Source organism: Pseudophryne corroboree, chromosome 12 (genome assembly GCF_028390025.1).
Source record: "Pseudophryne corroboree isolate aPseCor3 chromosome 12, aPseCor3.hap2, whole genome shotgun sequence".
Taxonomy (NCBI): Eukaryota; Metazoa; Chordata; class Amphibia; order Anura; family Myobatrachidae; genus Pseudophryne; species Pseudophryne corroboree.
In genome coordinates this window covers 22,595,841-22,616,013 of record NC_086455.1, presented here as the reverse complement: position 1 = coordinate 22,616,013, position 20,173 = coordinate 22,595,841, and the positions used below count along the sequence as shown (strand labels likewise).

The following is a 20,173-nucleotide window of genomic DNA, read 5'->3' as shown; positions in this document are numbered from 1 at the left end:
TTATACCAAAGACAGATAGCTGGTCAGTGCAAATGTGTGTCTTTCTGCCACTTGTGTGCACCTGAATGGGTGACGCGGGTGTTGTAATATACTGCAGCATAAGTACGTTCAGGTTGTGATCACAGAAATATGAATACATGCATTCAGGGATTACAGAGTGTTAAGTTCAGATGATGCATAAGAGCGATTACATTTTCTGCATATAAAATAAATAGATTACAGCTTACTGTAAGTGCAAGTCAGATGTAAGTGTCTGGTGTGTGCCTGGCATTTTACCAAGTCCCCCACTTCCCCTTCATTCTTCTATATCTGGCTGTCACACGTATTAAGATTGATACTGCTTTGCAGATGTCACACCCCCCCCCCGACATTTTCCGTTATTCCTGCTCACCTCTGTGGGTTGCGAGGCAGGACCCGTGATGTGCTGCTCCAGAATGGCAGTGAGTGAGACCATTGTGTGGAATTGACTGCCCCCCGATTTATGCTTGTGATTCATAGAGCAGGCGTTGGCACCTCTGCCTCAGGCCATAAAGAGGGTTTGCTATTGATGGGGGGACTTGTGAGGACTTAAGCAGGTACTGACTGTGGAAGCTTTAGTTCTTAAAGACAGGCGGTTAAAGTGGTGACTCGAGGCAGATCTGGGAGTGGGAGGCGGTAAAAGTAGGAACTGGAGCTGGGAGTGTCAGGCAGTAAAAGTAGGGACTGGAGCTGGGAGTGGGAGGCGGTAAAAGTGGGGACTGGAGCTCCGAGTGGCAGACTGTAAAAGTGGGGACTAGAGCTGGGAATGGCAGGCGGTGAAAGTAGGGACAGGAGCTGGAAGTGTCAGGCGGTAAAAGTGGGGACTTGGAGCTAGGAGTGACAGGCGGTAAAAGTTGGGACAGGAGCTGGGAGTGGCAGGCGGTAAAAGTGGGGACAGGAGCTGGAAGTGTCAGGCGGTAAAAGTGGAGACTGGAGCTTGGAGTGGCAGGCAGTAAAAGTTGGGACAGGAGCTAGGAGTGGCAGGCGGTAAAAGTGTTGACAGGAGCTGGGAGTGGCAGGCGGTCAAAGTGGGGACTGGAGCTGGGAGTGGCAAGCGGTGAAAGTAGGGATCGGAGCTGGGAGTGGCAGGCAGTAAAAGTAGGGACTGGAGCTGGGAGTGGCAGGCAGTGAAAGTGGGGACAAGAGCTGGGAGTGGCAGGCGGTAAAAGTAAGGACAGGAGCTGGGAGTGGGAGGTGGTAAAACTGGGGACAGGAGCTAGGAGTGGCAGGCGGTAAAAGTGGGGTCAGGAGCTGGGAGTGGCAAGCGGTAAAAATGGGGACAGGAGCTGGGAGTGGGAGGCGGTAAAACTGGGGACAGGAGCTGGGCGTGGCAGGCGGTGAAAGTGGGGACAGGAGCTAGGAGTGGCAGGCGGTAAAAGTGGGGACAGGAGCTGGGAGTGGCAGGCAGTAAAAGTAGGGACTGGGAGTGGGAGGTGGTAAAAGTAGGGACTGGAGCTGGGAGTGGGAGGTGGTAAAAGTGGGGACTGGAGCTCCGAGTGGCAGACTGTAAAAGTGGGGACTAGAGCTGGGAATGGCAGGCGGTAAAAGTAGGGATAGGAGCTGGAAGTGTCAGGCGGTAAAAGTGGGGACTGGAGCTTGGAGTGGCAGGCGGTAAAAGTTGGGACAGGAGCTGGGAGTGGCAGGCGGTAAAAGTGGGGACAGGAGCTGGGAGTGGCAGGTGGTAAAAGTGGGGACAGGAGCTGGGAGTGGCAGGCGGTAAAAGTGGGGACAGGAGCTAGGAGTGGGAGGCGGTAAAACTGGGGACAGGAGCTAGGAGTGGCAGGCGGTAAAAGTGGGGACAGGAGCTGGGAGTGGCAGGCGGTAAAAGTGGGGACAGGAGCTGGGAGTGGGAGGCGGTAAAACTGGGGACAGGAGCTGGGCGTGGCAGGCGGTAAAAGTGGGGACAGGAGCTAGGAGTGGCAGGCGGTAAAAGTAGGGATAGGAGCTGGGAGTGGCAGGCGGTAAAAGTGGGGACAGGAGCTGGGAGTGGGAGGCGGTAAAAGTGGGGACAGGAGCTGGGAGTGGCAGGTGGTAAAAGTGGGGACTGGAGCTTGGAGTGGCAGGCGGTAAAAGTTGGGACAGGAGCTGGGAGTGGCAGGCGGTAAAAGTGGGGACAGGAGCTGGGAGTGGCAGGTGGTAAAAGTAGGGACAGGAGCTGGGAGTGGCAGGCGGTAAAAGTGGGGACAGGAGCTAGGAGTGGGAGGCGGTAAAACTGGGGACAGGAGCTAGGAGTGGCAGGCGGTAAAAGTGGGGACAGGAGCTGGGAGTGGCAGGCGGTAAAAGTGGGGACAGGAGCTGGGAGTGGGAGGCGGTAAAACTGGGGACAGGAGCTGGGCGTGGCAGGCGGTAAAAGTGGGGACAGGAGCTAGGAGTGGCAGGCGGTAAAAGTAGGGATAGGAGCTGGGAGTGGCAGGCGGTAAAAGTGGGGACAGGAGCTGGGAGTGGGAGGCGGTAAAAGTGGGGACAGGAGCTGGGAGTGGCAGGCGGTAAAAGTGGGGACAGGAGCTGGGAGTGGCAGGCGGTAAAAGTGGGGACAGGAGCTGGGAGTGGCCGGCGGTAAAAGTGGGGACAGGAGCTGGGAGTGGCCGGCGGAAAAGTTGGGACAGGAGCTAGGAGTGGCAGGCGGTAAAAGTGTTGACAGGAGCTGGGAGTGGCAGGCGGTAAAAGTGGGGACTGGAGCTGGGAGTGGCAGGCAGTGAAAGTGGGGACAAGAGCTGGGAGTGGCAGGCGGTAAAAGTAAGGACAGGAGCAAGGAGTGGCAGGCGGTAAAAGTGGGGACAGGAGCTGGGAGTGGCAGGCGGTAAGAGTGGGGACAGGAGCTAGGAGTGGGAGGCGGTAAAACTGGGGACAGGAGCTAGGAGTGGCAGGCGGTAAAAGTGGGGGACAGGAGCTAGGAGTGGCAGGCGGTAAAAGTGGGGACAGGAGCTGGGAGTGGGAGGTGGTAAAACTGGGGACGAGCTGGGCTTGGCAGGCGGTAAAAGTGGGGACAGGAGCTAGGAGTGGCAGGCGGTAAAAGTGGGGACAGGAGCTGGGAGTGGGAGGCGGTAAAAGTGGGGACAGGAGCTGGGAGTGGCAGGCGGTAAAAGTGGGGACAGGAGCTGGGAGTGGCAGGCGGTAAAAGTGGGGACAGGAGCTGGGAGTGGCAGGCTGTAAAAGTGGGGACAGGAGCTGGGAGTGGCAGGCTGTAAAAGTGGGGACAGGAGCTGGGAGTGGCAGGCGGTAAAAGTGGGGACAGGAGCTAGGAGTGGCAGGCGGTAAAAGTGGGAACAGGAGCTGGAAGTGTCAGGTGGTAAAAGTGGGGACAGGAGCTGGGAGTGGCAGGCGGTAAAAGTAGGGATAGGAGCTGGGAGTGGCAGGCGGTAAAAGTGGGGACAGGAGCTGGGAGTGGCAGGCGGTAAAAGTGGGGACAGGAGCTGGGAGTGGGAGGCGGTAAAAGTGGGGACAGGAGCTGGGAGTGGCAGGCGGTAAAAGTGGGGACAGGAGCTGGGAGTGGCAGGCGGTAAAAGTGGGGACAGGAGCTGGGAGTGGCCGGCGGTAAAAGTTGGGACAGGAGCTAGGAGTGGCAGGCGGTAAAAGTGTTGACAGGAGCTGGGAGTGGCAGGCGGTAAAAGTGGGGACTGGAGCAGGGAGTGGAAAGCGGTAAAAGTAGGGATCGGAGCCGGGAGTGGCAGGCGGTTAAAGTAGGGACTGGAGCTGGGAGTGGCAGGCAGTAAAAGTTGGGACTGGAGCTGGGAGTGGCAGGCAGTGAAAGTGGGGACAAGAGCTGGGAGTGGCAGGCGGTAAAGGTAAGGACAGGAGCAAGGAGTGGCAGGCGGTAAAAGTGGGGACAGGAGCTGGGAGTGGCAGGCGGTAAAAGTGGGGACAGGAGCTAGGAGTGGGAGGCGGTAAAACTGGGGACAGGAGCTAGGAGTGGTAGGCGGTAAAAGTGGGGACAGGAGCTGGGAGTGGCAGGCGGTAAAAGTGGGGACAGGAGCTGGGAGTGGGAGGCGGTAAAACTGGGGACAGGAGCTGGGCGTGGCAGGCGGTAAAAGTGGGGACAGGAGCTAGGAGTAGCAGGCGGTTAAAGTGGGGACAGGAGCTGGGAGTGGGAGGCGGTAAAAGTGGGGACAGGAGCTGGGAGTGGCAGGCGGTAAAAGTGGGGACAGGAGCTGGGAGTGGCAGGCTGTAAAAGGGGACAGGAGCTGGGAGTGGCAGGCTGTAAAAGTGGGGACAGGAGCTGGGAGTGGCAGGCGGTAAAAGTGGGGACAGGAGCTAGGAGTGGCAGGCGGTAAAAGTGGGGACAGGAGCTGGAAGTGTCAGACGGTGAAAGTGGGGACAGGAGCTGGGAGTGGGAGGCTGTAAAACTGGGGACAGGAGCTGGGAGTGGGAGGCATTTAAAAGTGGAGACACGAGTTCTGGGATTGGCAAGTAGTGAAAGTGAGGAAATACTGGAATTGCAGGCCTTAGTACATATGGCAAATGCGGGTAAAGCCCTAAAAACGTGAGTGTTCGTGTTTTGGCCCACATTTTCCCTTTAGTACATTCCGCCCACTGTAAATTGGGAATGGCATCTCTACCACCTTCACAATCTCCCTCTCTTCACCCTGTCTCTCTCCACCCCCCTCTCTGGTTATTCTACCCCCTCCCCATGCTCTTTCTCATCCTCACACTTTCTCTTGCAGGGGGGCCCTATCAGAATTTTACTATGGAGCCCACGGAGGTCTAGTTATGCCCCTGCCAGTGAAGGGAGTTGCCCTGAGGAAACTCCGGGTCGTTGTATAAAGGAATTAAGAGGACCAGGGTGGAGAGCTACATCAAAATTGTATTTCTGCAGCGGGGTACACTGTGTTCCACAGGGAATACATCGGGGTGTAGAGATGGATCTTGATCCAGAGGCACCAAGCAGGCTAAAGCTTTAGACTGTCCCAGAATGCATTGTGGGGCCTCCTCTATAACCCTGCCTCCAGACACTGTGAGCTCAGTTTTAGAGTTGGTGCCTGCATGAAGCAGGTCACTTAATAGGGGGGCTGCACTAGGCAGCTCTGAAAAAACTTTTTAGAAGACTTCAAGGGCTGCAGCACTTCATATGTCAGTGTGACATACTGTGTTAAAGCTCCATCACCTCCCCAGCGGCGTTGCATACTCCCGCTGGCTCTGTTCCCTGGTACTTGCGGCGGAGGCGCTCCGTTTCCTAGCTCTAATCCCATCAACAAATTTACAAACAAAACCCAACTGATCAAGAACCTAAAACATGAAGGGCTATCAGATGCGGTCAAACACTTTTTCTGCATCAAGAGCGGTGACTATGGAAGGGGTTTCCTGTGCATGTATTAGGTCGGTTGTTCATCGGGTTTTACCCGAGGCCTGACTACCAGGAATGAAGCGGACTTGATCGGGTTGGATCAAAGAGGGGTATAGTGGGATAAGTCTATTCACCAGAATTTTAGCAAATATTTTAAGGTCGACGTTCAAGCGGGAGATAGGTCTATAATTTGCACAGTAGGCTGGATAGCGTCCTGGCTTTGGCATCATTACGATGTCTCCCAAAGTAGTCACGCTATCAAAAGATGACCCCGCCGGGATCCATTTTAAAAAGAGATTCACTGGGGTACTAAAGGTATGACAATTATTTTCCTAATTTTGGGGCGTAAATAGGGTTGCCCCCTCATCCCTTTAATCCCGGAGACCTATGAATAATACAGGTTCTGTGTCTGATTAAATTCAAGCCTGCATTCCACCTGGTTTTAATCAGCCACAAAACCTGTGTAAATCACAGGACTCCAGGATTAAAGGGATGAGGGGGCAACCCTGGGCGTAAACCCATCAGGACCAGGAGCTGACGAGGCTTTGAGGCCTCTGATCGCAGCCAAGGTTTCATCAGTGGTAATATCTGCATTCAAAAGGCTGAGTTGTGAGTCCGAAGTAGGCCCAGAGTCAAATAATGCTCCATATCCTCGTACATGAACAATGAGGGGGGGACACCTAGTGCAGAGTTTCTTCCTTAGTTTGGCTGCCAGAAGTTAATCCATCTGTCCTATCTATCGTAAAATCTGTGTTGAAGCTTTTGGATGGGTACGAGCCGCTCTACAGGATAAATGTTGTTTAGTTGGGCCTTAAGAGAGACAACGCGTGTTTGAATCTCTCAGGAGGAAGATAGGATTGATTCTTAAGTATGTTGTTGTTCTTTTTACATTTCCAGTAAGGCAAGCTGGTTATTTTATGTATTTAAAGTATCCAGACTGATATGAATAATGGGTATAAAGTTTGCACAGCCTGAATGTCAAGGTAAAAACTCAAACAGTGAATGTCAAAGTCTCTGTTTTCATGAGTTATATTTACAAGAATTACAAGTATTTTTCCATGTAGATCTTACTAAGCATCAAAAAATGACAACCTTTTATATCCTACTTTGAGTGGGGCATATAGTGTAATGTCCCACTGGAGGAATGTGGTGCCAAAAAGTAATTCTGTGCTAAACTGTAAGCATGTACTAATATTTACTGCATTTACAGAGCAGAATATTATATTGGTGTTGCTAATATCACTCATGGTGCTTGATTGCTTTCATTGTGCTTCTCTTCTGCATTCCTCTCATTCTCCACAGAGTCCATACATTGTCCATACATTGTCCATACATTGTCCATACATTGTCCATACATTGTCCATACATTGTCCATACATTGTCCATACATTGTCCATACATTGTCCATACATTGTCCATACATTGTCCATACATTGTCCATACATTGTCATAAACTCTGGTTACCTCTAGAAGCCAGGCCATTGATTTATAGGAAATGTAATTGTTGTGTTTAGATCTCCTAATGTAAAGGGGACACTCAATGATGGGAATAGTGGTAATAAATCTCAATGACTTCTAATCCTTTTATATTAAAATATTTATCATGTGTCTGATAGCAAAGATATGATTAGCCTTTGTGTAAATTTGCTTATTTTACGGAGATTGTTTATGTATGGTGTACAGAATTGCTTCTTAATTCAGGTACTATGGTCTGTAAAGTGCCCCTTTCTACCACATCTGGTGGATGTGCCCCAAAATCTTTGGTAAAAGATCTACACTCAAAGTCATCTTCACGTCAGTCTTGATTTGTGTATTATTTATTTATGGGCCTCCTGTCTCTTTTGGGAGGTCTTTCATGCCTATATAGTTCCAACCATGTTCCAACCTCCACTCCATCTCCCCACTGTGAGAAGGGAGGGTTAGGGTTAGTTTAGTTATGGGCACCTGATAATGCACCAGTTAATCCACTCCTAACTGTTAATTTACATATTGGAGCTGATTGGCTGGTGCGTTATCACCTTGCACTTATCATTGCTTTATCACTTCTCAAGGCCTAATACGTCTACCCCAGTGTGACGTGCGGCATGTGGTGTCTCATACAGATGGGTCCACATTTATCTTGACCTTTAATAGGATTAACTGAGACTGGCCAGTCGGACTTAATCCCCTGCTGTATTCTCTGTATTGTATTGCAGTTGAGAACAATAGATGAAGGGTTTATGCTAATAAGTCATGTTGTACCTAGGCACAGATAACTAGTCAATATAACGGTGGACCCATCTGTAGTTACATAGTTTGTGAGGTTGAAAAAAGACATGCGTCCATCGAGTTCAACCTATTTGTGTTCTCCTATTTTCAGGAGTAATTTTATCTGTTGATAAAGTCGTCCGTTGTGTTGTATTCCATCATTTTATTATAACTAGGATCTATCCTCCATAACCCGGTTTATCTTTATCCATTAGGAATTTATCTAGGCCATTCTTAAAAGTATAGACCGAGTCTGCCATTACTACTCTCTCAGGCAGGGAATTCCAAACTCGTATTGTCCGTACTGTGAAAAAACCTTCTCCCTCTGTGTGTGTGGAATCTCCTCTCCTCTAACCAAAGTGGGTGTCCACGTGTTTTCTGTGCAGGTATCCCGAAAGCTCTGTCTATTGTCCCCTTAAATATTTATAAATGTTGATCATGTCCCCTCTTAATATCTTCTTTTCTAGTGTTAACATGTCAAGCCTTGCAAGTCTTTCCTGGTATTCCAGCGTCTCTATCCCCCTAATTAGTTCGGTCGCCCGCCTCTGAACCTTTTCTAGTTCCAGGATATCCTTTTTGTAGTAGGGTGCCCAAAATTGTGCGCAGTATTCCAGATAGGGCCTCACTAGGGCTTTATATAATGGGAGTATCACACTCTCATCCCTTGCATCAATACCCCTCTTTATGCATGCTAGTACTTTGTTTGCCTTTTTTGCCGCTATCCTGCATTGGGTGCTGCTGCTTAGTTTATCTATATGAACACCTAAATCTTTTTCCAGTACAGAGTCCCCAAAAAACACCCCATTAAGTGTGTAGGTGTAATTTTTGTTCTTGCTACCCAGGTGCATTACCTTACACTTGTCTGTATTAAACCTCATTCTCCGTTTTGCTGCCCATGATTCCAGTTTAAATAGGTCGTTCTGGAGAGACTCAGCGTCTCCCTCCGAATTTATAACCTTACATAGTTTGGTATCCTCTGCAAAATGTGACACCATGCTCTCTAGACCTTCCGCTAGATCGCTAATGAAAATGTTGAGCAATAGTTGTCCTAGAACAGACCCTTGTGGCACCTGACTTAGAACTTTAGTCCAATTCGAAAAAGTTCCATTTACCACAACTCGCTGCTCCCTTTTATCTAACCAGTTACTAACCCAAGTGCGTATTGTGCTCCCTAGCCCCAGTTCTTGTAACTTATAGATAAGTCTCATGTGCGGTACTGTGCCGAAAGCTTTAGCAAAGTCTAAAAAGATTACATCCATAACTTTTCTGGCTAGCTCACACTGGTTTAGAATGTTTTCTTTTTTTTAATGTGATTCTTTGTTCCGCATGGAACAAATACACGATCTGTCAGATAGAGAGGGAACTTCAGTGTGCATAGAAATCACGTTGTCATGTATTTGGGGAAATGGAATAATTTATCAGTCGGTCTATTTATCACCCTTGTAACTCGCCTGTACCTATGAAGATCACTGCATAGGATAGTCACACTGAGTTCTGTTCTGTGTACGCGCCACACACACAACTGCTGCCATATGAATAAGAGCCCTTTTATTATCCTCTTCCATGTTACTAGGCTGACGGCCTCCGATACCCCTTAGGGGTAGTGTAGTAGGTGGAGTGTATTTGGTGACTGTCTGTAATCAGGGTCGGTGCAAGGTTTCTCTGCACCCTAGGCAAAACTTCAGCCTACTGCCCCCAACCAACCTCAATACCCACTTACCAGCCCTTCAGAGGAAAGAGTGACTTATAAGATCCACAGCCACCACTGGCATTAAGTACAACAAGGATGTTTCAGAGACATCCTTCATTTTGTGATAAGCAGACTCAGTTGCACCCCCACCCCAGCACCCTAGGCAGCTGCCCAGTGGTAGAGTTGGCCTTGTCTGTACTACATTATCATTAGTAAGTAGCAGTCATAATTATTACTTTCTGATTTTAACTTTTGTGGATAATGGGTGTGGATCATAGGCTCAACAGTGTCTAGGTCAACCACTATTGGTCGATAGTAACTAAGTCGACACCTAAAATGGGTCAAAGTTTTTTTTATTTTTTTTGTGTAGTTTTCTCCGTACAGTGAAGGGGGACCCCAATTTGCGCACTGTGTTCCCTCGCATGGCTCGCTGTGCTTGCCATGCTTCGGGCAAGGTGCCTTGATGCTGCGCTTGGCATGTTACCATTCCCAATTGTAGTCCACGTGGATCGAAAAGTATGAAAAAGTAAAATAACTGAAAAAAATTGTGGGGGAAAAAAACATGTTGACCTTTTGTCATGTAGACCTAGAACACGTCGACTTAGAAACCATGTCGACATAATGTGATCGACCTAATGCATGTCGACCTAGAGACCGGATACCATAAAAATATCTAGAAAGAGGAACGTCTGCCCTTCTATCTACGTACCCTATAGAATGACAACCCTCTGTATGCAGGGGTGGTATTCAGTATGCCGGCTGTTGGGATCCCGGCACTCAGTATACCTGAGCCGACATACCACCAAATATTCTCCCTCTTGGCGGTCCACGACCCCCCTGGAGGGAGAACAAATAGTGTGACGCGTGCCACCGTGCCCGCAGCGAGCTCGCAAGGTGCTTATTTGCGCTCACTCCGCTGCCGGCATTTTGGCGGTCAGGATACCGGCACCTGTCTGCTGGGCACCGGGATCCTGACTGCCGGCCACTCATAATACACCCGTATGCAGTACAGGTTGAGTCTCCCTTATCCAAAATGCTTGGGACCAGAGGTATTTTGGATATGGGATTTTTCCATATTTTGGAATAATTGCCTAACATAATGAGATATCATGGTGATGGGACCTAAATCTAAGCACAGAATACATTTATGTTACATATACACCTTATACACACAGCCTGAAGGTCATTTTAGCCAATATTTTTTATAACTGTGTGCATTAAACAAAGTGTGTCTACATTCACACAATTCATTTATGTTTCATATACACCTTATACACACAGCCTGAGGGTCATTCAATACAATATTTTTAATAACTTTGTGTATTAAACAAAGTTTGTGTACATTGAGCCATCAAAAAACAAAGGTTTCACTATCTCACTCTCACTCAAAAAAGTCCGTATTTCGGAATATTCCGTATTTCGGAATATTTGGATATGGGATACTCAACCTGTATTATGTAATAGCATGGAACATCTAGCTGTGTACACACTGATATCCAGCAGACACCAAGCAAATAGTCGGCGGTTGTGGTAGTTGTAAGTTGTGCCATCATGTCAGTATTGCTGCTGCAAGATGCCTGGGAGAGACGGGAACTGTAATAATGGGCTATTGGTAATGATAGAGCCTAAACGCAGCAATTTTATAAAATAATACTAATGTTTTTTGTTTTTGTTTTCAGATAATGAAAGCTTTCCATGTATTGTACTTTATCCAGATGTTTCTGATGCACAGTTAATCTGTTGTTTTTCCATCACATATGGCTGGTTTTGCTGTGTCTGCATGTATAAAATAAATGCAACAAAATCCTAAAGCAAAAATTCTGCAACCTTCATACCAGAGGTGTAACTGTGGGAGGCAACGGAGTCAGCTGCCGCCGGGCTCCTGCTCTGTGGGGGGGCACCTGTCCTCCCGTTCAGTGTGTTCAGGGACACCATTCAATTAATTGACAGCCATCGCTATCTCCCTGCACCTTACAAGTCACACCCTCTTTATTATAGATACACATTTTACAAGTGTCATACCCAAAATTAGAAGCCACAACCTATTACACTGGAAGCAGACCCCTTACTAATGGAGCTATTTGCTCCTCTATAGAAAGCATGATAATTCTAACTATGGGGTCGATTCAATTCACCAACAGTTCCCGGCGCTATTCATTTCAGCTCAAGTTAAGTCGGCGAAGGCCTGTTCTCCCGGACTTAACAGGTTGATTTGTCGGGAGAACGGGTATTCTCCGACTTAACTCCCCGCCGTGATGCTGATTCCCGACAGAATCAGCCTCACGCCAGCCTCGCGGCAGCACTTTCGTCGGATTTCTTCTCCCATCCCCCGGGGGTGAGAGAAGAATTCCCGACAATTGAGTGTCACTTGGCGCTGTATTGAATAGCGCCGGGCGCGAACTCCCGGAGCTATTCAACTGCCGGTGAATTGAATCGACCCCTATATGAAGTTACTTCTCTGACAATTCCAAGTAACTTCATATAGTTAGAATTATCACGCTTCCTATACAGAAGCAAATAGCTCCATCAGTGAGGCGCATGTTTCCAGTGTAATAGGTTGTGGGTTCTAATCCTGGCTATGACACTAGCAAAATAAATTGTCAGATAAATAATCAGTATTGTGAAATACTAAGAATATCTATGTAGTGTGTGGCTACACTGTGCACACTACAATAGATCTGCCTAGTTACAATGGTTTTGAACTGACAATTCTATGTAGCAGATTCATATTGTTAGAATTTGCAATCTTGCAATGTAGGAACAAATAGCTCTATCAGTAAGGGGTCTGGTTTCAGTGTAACAGGTCATGGGTTGTAATCCTGGGTATGACTGCTAAGAAATGTGTGATTTAAAATACATATAGCCTCCTGGCAACTGGGACAATCTTATGCCACTGCTTCATGCCCCATTTGCCATACAGGTTGTGCTGATGAATCTGTCATATGGAGGAGGCATAGGGGGCTATTCAGAGTTGGTCGCAGATTTTGCTCTCACCATATACTCACTCGCTCTGGACCCGCACAGGGCAAGGCTGCCCAGCTTGTGTGGTGCTGCCCTGCGATGCGATCACAATGTAATTCCGATCGCATCGAATATAGGTAGACCCCTGCCATGTTTCCATACGCAGGCAACGTCCCAGGCTGGCCCCGGAATGACCACTCCTGCGTTTCCTGATTTCCGCCCGCTTCCCTCCCAATGCCGGATCACCGCCCCCAGATGCCGGTCGCATGCCATTCAACATGTGATCGCACCCCCTTCCACGATGTGATCGCAGGGTGAAGGGCCGCACACTGTGGGGGTAATTCAGACCTGATCGCAGCAGCAAATTTGTTAGCAGTTCGGCAAAACCATGTGCACTGCAAGGGGGGGGGGGGCAGATATAACATGTGCAGAGAGAGTTAGATTTGGGTGGGTTATATTGTTTCTGTGCAGGGTAAATACTGGTTGCTTTATTTTTACACTGCAATTTAGATTTCAGTTTGAACACACCACACCAAAATCTTACTCTCTCTCACATGTTATATCTTCCCCACCTGCAGTGCACATGGGTTTGCCCAACTGCTAACAAATTTGTGCAAACCCCATAGTTGCGGCTGCATACATGTCTCGTTAACAGCTGTTTCAGCGCAGAACAAAAGCACATTTTGCAGATCTATTCTGTGCATAGGGAATATATGTATGTGTGTGTATATACACACACACACACACACACACACACACACACACACACACACACACACACACACGTGTGTATTAGTTGCAATTGACCACTTTTTGCCCTGTAGCAGAATGTGTTTTCTGCAGTCACCTGTCTGTTCTTGCTCCATACTACATTCCTTTAGGTTAGTCATGAATGCCTCACCCAAAGGTGTAGCAGTCGTGGACAGTCAAACACGCCTTACTTAGCCGTATAAGGAGGGCAGCAGAATTTTACACTGCCAAGAATAGGAGTGGTGCAAAAAAAACAGATTCCTAGCTGGGTTACATATCCTCTTTCTCACCGGCTTACCTTAAAGTGACACTTAAGTCATAGTATGTCATTATTAGCTACAAGGGCAGTCTTGGCCAAATTGTGGCCCTGTTGTGGGACTGGGGCCCGGCACACCTTGTCTGTCTTACACCTATGTCTCAGGAAAAATCTGCTATTGAATTACACCAACCAAAATTATTATTATTATTATTATTATTATTATTATTATTATTATTTGATGCTATAATGCAGCATGTAAAGTCTAAGAGAATAATATTAGTTTTCTTTTGTTCATTTTAAATTGCTGATGTGATCATTTTCATTGTGTATAGCAAAAATAATATTATTGGGAGGTTTTCTCTGATGCAATGCAACATATTCAATGAAAGAGCATTGCTGCCAAGTTAACCAGATCTCTTTGGCATATTCAGGATGTCGACAGTGATGGGAGGTTATTTCGACAGGCCGCATGCATTGTTCTATAGACATTTTAATTACACTTAACCTTAACCGCAGCTTAAAGCTAACCCTAACATCGGCTGTTGACATTCACTATGATGACTGTCTGTTATGGTTAATGTTGACCTGTTGTTTTCTCGACATTCTATCCATGTTGATGTTCTGAATGCCGATAGACTCATACAGCCATTGTGGTTTGTGAATGCAGAGACCATGGAGGTATTTGGACTGTTCTTATTTCTAGTTGGCGCTCCAATTAATGTTTTCCAAAGCGCTTCATGCTTCAGTGACGGTTCTGACGCGTCCAGTAACTTTCTTCATGGTAACGCAGATTGTTACACAGTTTGGTATTTGTACTGGCAAATTTTAATTGTTTTCCTTCTCATTCAAAAACGCTAACCGGGCATCAACCGCTGTGGCCGGACGCCAGCTGGATGCACAACTTTTAATAAAACAACATTGTACATCTACATTTTAAAAAGAAAGCGTTTACACGCGGTCACGGTTATGCTCCTAGCAGGGATATTAGCCTAACCATTTTGCGGTGTACTACTCTCATCTCTGATATTGGGGTAAATTCAATTCTCCGACAGTTGAATAGCGCCGGGAATTAGCTTCCGGCGCTATTCAATACAGCGCCATGTGCCACTCAATTGTTGGTAATTCTTCTCTCACCCTCGGGGGATGCAAGAGGAAACCCGACAAAAGTGCTGCTGCGAGGCTGATTCTGTCGGGAATCAGCATAGCACCGGGGAGTTAAGTCGGAGAATGCCCGTTCTCCCAACAAATCAACCTGTTAAGTCCGGGAGAACGGGCATTCACCGACTTAACATGAGCTGAATTGAATAGCGACAGGAGCTAATTCCCGGCGCTATTCAACTGTCGGAGAATTGAATCGACCCCAATGATGCCTGATGCGTCATTCCCCGACTTATACTTACCAATATATGCCTTCTGTAACTTTTTTCTTTTTTTATGTGAGCAATGTAATACTGGACCTTCTAATTCCCGTTTATCAAACCCCTGTTTTTAATTTCCCTTTCTCTTTTTTTTTTTTTTCTTTTTTCTTTACCCCCATTTACTTTATATTGGGCTCGATTCAGTTGAACGTGAATTGAATAGCCCTAGGAAAGAGGTCCCGCTGCTATTCAATACAGCGCACTGTTTAGTCCGAGTAGTGGATTTCTGCTTGCACCCCTGTGGGGGTGCGAGCAGAAATCCGACAAAACTATGTCCGCGGTGCTGTTTTGTGCCCTAGCGCAGTGCAAACAGCATCACGGCGGGGCATGTTGGAGAATGCCTGTCCTCGCACCTAAGCACCCTGTTTAAGGCACGAGTATGGGTATTCTCCGACAAAGCAGCACACTGAATTGAATAGTGTCGGAACTTTCTTCCCGGCGCTATTCAAATTGCTTTCAATTGAATCGACCCCATCGAAAACAATAATAATTATTATGGGGCTAAAAATATAGCATTTCCTGGCATCGGTGGAGCAATCTTGTGTAATTTAATTGTTCTGGATAAAATATGCTTATCTGCAGCTATTTAGTTGTCGGGCCCACTCTCTTCAGTTCCCATGCTGTGTTACCTCTTCTGCAGCTGGTAGGCGTGCTTTGGCAGGATTCAAACGCTCTCCAATCTGGCAACTTGGTGGCGATGTTACTAATGAGAGGCAGGGGTTGGGTATGGGGTGCCGGCGGTTAGAATACAGACACCAGCATCCCTGTGCCAAAATCCCGACATGGCCCGAGGAACTAAACTAACTTTAATCTTCCCCCTAACTCTCCCTTCTCCCAGCCTAATCCTAACACACCCTCAAATTCCGTCATCTGCATTCTGACAGTTGTCCGGAGTCCGGCGCCTCAATTCTGACCACCAGGATCCCATCCGTTGGAGTTACCACTACATCCCAGAGCACAGATCGATATTGTTATACACCATGAGCCAATTGAGTAGTTGGAATAATCAAGTCAGTTTGCACTTTTTCTCTCATAAGAACACTACACAATACATAAAGCATATGTGTTTAATATTGAAACACAGAAACATTATTGAAGTTGCTTACTAACAAAATTACCTAATATGATGATCAATACATTTCTTGACTGTCTCATGCGCCTGAGAAATGCTTATTCACTGACCAGTCTTTCAGTATCTTATAATATAGATCTTTCATTGTAATAACTTTTCCGTATACATTTTTATAGAACACATTGTCTATACCTGCAATATGCTGTATTTCAGTGTTCCCGAATTGGACCTACAGTATTCTATTTCAAAGTAACTGGTGTGGGGGGGAAACAAATCTGAAATTGAAGCATAGATAAAGAATACAGATAAGTCGATATAGGGGTTTAATTCCCACTACCAGCGCTTCATATCAGAATTTTTCAGAAGTATTTTTTCTGGCCAAAGTGCACCATCCCAATTAAACGTTGACTGGCACATATTTTGCCCTAGTTTCTTGCTCTTTGGGGAGCATCATTAATTAAAGCTATTTCCACGACTATTTTAAAACTGGCAATAGAGACTTGTAATTACAATGCTTGATTAATGAGAGCATATCCGATTTTGAGATGGCAGTGACTTTTTTTTATTTTAGGCTAAAGACTCCGGGGGAAAGATATATATTGAAAGATCTGATTAGTCTTCCCAGAGACTTGACACAAAATAGCGAGAAAATGAGGCGATGCAGTTATAGTTTCTAGGTGTTGGGGTTTAAAGAATGGATACGGAGGCTGAAGTTGTTTCTGTAGATCCTGGGGTAATGAATATCCATGTTGTACAAAGCCTGGAAAATAAGGTAATCTGTTTTTTGTGTGTTTACGGCACCTTTTTTACCCTGCGTTGAGTCTTAGTAAATGTTTAGATCTGATTCTATTATTGATTCTCCAGATGCTGTACTGCCTCCTGTAATGCACCGTTTGAGAGGGAGTCATATCTTTTAGAACTTGATAAATGTAAGAGCTTGGATACAGTGGTCACCCAGATACAGTCCTTACCTTTATCTTGTGAGGCCTGGCATGGTAAATTATTTTACAGGTGTTTTATAGGATGCGTGAATGTATTTTTATATAATAAGTTATTATGTAGAATAACTACAGCTATTGTGAGGAACACAAATGCCCGTGTTCTAGTGGGTGTGGTTCATTAGGTCGTCCCTTACTAGGTCGACAGTCATTAGGTTGACCACTATAGGTCGACAGTGAGTAGGTCGACACCTGAAATAGGTCAGGTATGACTGGTTGGGTACGGGATCCCGTCTGTAGGGGATACCGGCAGTTAGGATTCCAGTGATCATCCCATTATGACATATTCAAAGTCTGGAATGATAAGGTGCCCAAACCCTGCTATTACAAAGGCCGCACATTAATAATCACGCATTTTAACTTACATTGACCGATACAAATAAAACCGAATATGGGAATATTGCCCATCATAAGAAATGCACTTGGATTAATAGACGTGTGTATGTGTGTGTGTGCGTGTGTGTTTGTGTGTAATGGCTCACGGACTTCTGTGGTATCATAACGTTCTAAATAAGAATGAGCACTTTTAAATGTTACCTTTTGGTAGTTTTGCACTGTATTTGAATTCAAGATAGTTATCTAAATTGTATTGTTACCAATTGTGTAATGTTATTTGTGTGGTAGGGACATCATGACAGAAGAGTTTCAACACTCAATTTGGTATAATGGACAGAATGTTCTAGATGTGTAATTACTGCTCTTACTCTGCAATTATTTCTGCATATTCCTGTCAGAAGTAAACTTGAAAGAATTGTAAAAATATATCAAATAGTTTTCATAGCGTTTTGATTTATTGTCCCTGATTTCCACTGATACTGTTTGCTGAACGAGACAGAAGTTCTATAAAAGCCTCCAGTAGCCTACTGCAGCCCAATAATTGTGCAGCGGTCAGCCTCGGCCACGTGATTGGTCAGCAGCTAAGGGAACCTCTTCCCCGCATATGTTGCCGGTAGACCTTTCATGAGCAGTAATGACCAAATTTTAGGAATGTTTTGTCCAGTTAGTGTGCTTATATACAGCATGCTTGGTTAGCCATTCATTAAGATATAACGGGGTCTACTTACTAAGCCGTGGACGGAGATGAAGTACCAGCCAATCAGTGTCTAACTGCCATGTCACAGGCTGGCTTTGAAAAATGACAGGAGCTGATTGGCTGGTACTTTATCTCCATCCGAGGCTTAGTAATTAGACCCCTTAGTATTCCTAGTAACTGCAATACCATTTCTATAGTATTATTTTTTTCATTTGTGTGTTTGAATTACTCGTATAATGTTCATTGTTACGGACTCCGGTTTACTACACGGACACTATGGGCTCTCCTTTACTTAGTAATAATAATGTGCTTATCAATTTATTGACCCAAAGGAAGAGATCGATTTGCCTTGGTGTCACTGTGAAGTATCTACAGATCTTGTGTTACCTCATGGCACCCTGCATGAGGTAAAAGGGAACCTGGTGGACATACTTAGTTAAGTTCAAGTCCTCCATTTACTTTATCATCTTATTCATTCTATTAATACTCACCTTTTGTTGAAATGCTGTATATTAATGTCAAACAGAAGCTTTCCTTGTTTGTTTTTTTATCTCACCTGAGTGTCCTTTGTATTCATCGCAAAAACCTGTCAGGTGAGTTAGAGGATGTTATTGATCACTTAAATAAAATAAAAGCACCTTAAGCTGGAATTCAGTGGAACCGGTCGCCCGATCATTTCACACTGAGACACTGCAAATTATGTAACGCAAACTGCTTCATGTAAAAATACTAAAACATTGTGTTAACGGGTTCAGTATGATATACCGATGGACGGGATGCCGGCTGTCAGTATACGGACAGCGGCATCCGTCCATCATAATCCCGACAGCCCCCCATTTAGCCCCCTATCCCTCACCTTTTCCCTTCCCTAACCCTCCCTTGAGGGTGCCTAATCCTATCCCTCCTTGGTGGTGCCTAACCCGACCCGCTAGGAGCCTAACCCCAACTCTCCCTTCCCTGCTGCATAAACATAACCCTCCGCGCTAGGTGCCCAACCCTAACCCTCCCTTGTGCCGCAATAACGTATTGTTGGGGTAACCCGAGTCACGGCATGGTGTATTAGGGTCTATAAAAAATTAACCCGGATCCAGTTATTTGGAATCTGACCGTGGTAGCTACCGTGGTCAATACGGGTAGCCTTAAGTGTAAATGGGTGATGTTATCTACAAGTGGCGTCAGCCACCCGGGTCCAGCCTGCGGTTTGAACCGGGTTTCAAGCTGCTGTGACGTGACTTAAAACAGTTTTAATTTGCCCGGTACGACCCACGTTTTTTTGGGTTGGGATTGAAATGCCGGTATTTGGGATACCGACGGTCACAATGCCCGACCGCAGCATCCCAATGTTAAGGATTCTTGTCATACTGTGTGTCATACTGTAACAAGAGGAAGGTAAAACAATACTGGTAGTACAGCTACAGATATTCAGTCACTACAAATACAGTAATGCAGAAGTGCTGACTGTACATTAACATTCTTTACAGTACTTCAGCTTACACTTGGAAAGGTCAAGGTTTGGGAAGAGGAATTGCAAGTGACTTTCAGTATAATATTTACTGTTTTCTCATAAAGTTATATCCTCTGTTGTGCATTGGGACGCTGCAGACAGCTGCCTGGAGACTGGTCAGTACTGCCTTCCATGAAGGAATCCCAAACCACACCTGGGAATGGACTATATACTGTAGCAGCTGTGTACTGATGTATAAGTAATAGTAGTGTTCTTTAGTGCATTCAATTAGCTTCAGCACACTGGGCTGGTTGCAGAGTTGGACGCGAGTCCATGTGTGCAGTGCACATTGGGGGTCATTCCGAGTTGATCGCTCGCTGACGTTTTTCGCAGAATAGCGATCAGGCTAAAAATCGTCTGTTCTGCACATGTGTATGGGCCGCAGGGCGCACGCGCCAAGTAATTTCACACAAAACTAAGAAATTTTACACAGGGGCGAGCAACGCTTTTCAGTCGCTCTGCTGATCGGTGAGTGATTGACAGGAAGTAGGTATTTCTGGGTGGTAACTGACCGTTTTCCGGGAGTGTGCTAAAAACGCAGGCGTGTCAGGCTAAAACGCGGGAGTGGCTGGAGAAACGGGGGAGTGGCTGGCCGAACGCAGGGCGTGTATGTGACGTCAAACCAGGAACTAAACGGACTGAGGTGATTGCAATCTAGGAGTAGGTCTGGAGCTACTCAGAAACTGCAGGAAAAGATTTTCGAGCAGTTCTGCTAAGATACACTCCCAGAGGGCGGCGGCCTAGCGTGTGCAATGCTGCTAAAAGCAGCTAGAAAGCGATCATCTCGGAATGAGGGCCATTGTGCGCAGTTGGGTACTGGTACTAAGGGCGGTCTGGCTGCAAGACATCTCTGCATACAGGAGAATCTGCGTATTCATTTCTGTGCGTGCAATCCGGGAGCGTCCAGCTCTGCATTGACACCTTTATGTGCTATTTTGCCAT

The 20,173-nt window shown here is 46.4% G+C and overlaps 1 protein-coding gene across 1 annotated transcript in view; it reads left to right on the top strand.

Annotated features, from left to right (window-relative positions):
- Window positions 1–20,173, top strand: part of LOC134980388 (inositol-trisphosphate 3-kinase A-like) — a 118,892-nt gene that overhangs the window by 58,825 nt on the left and 39,894 nt on the right. The gene's annotated exons all lie outside the window — the stretch shown is intronic.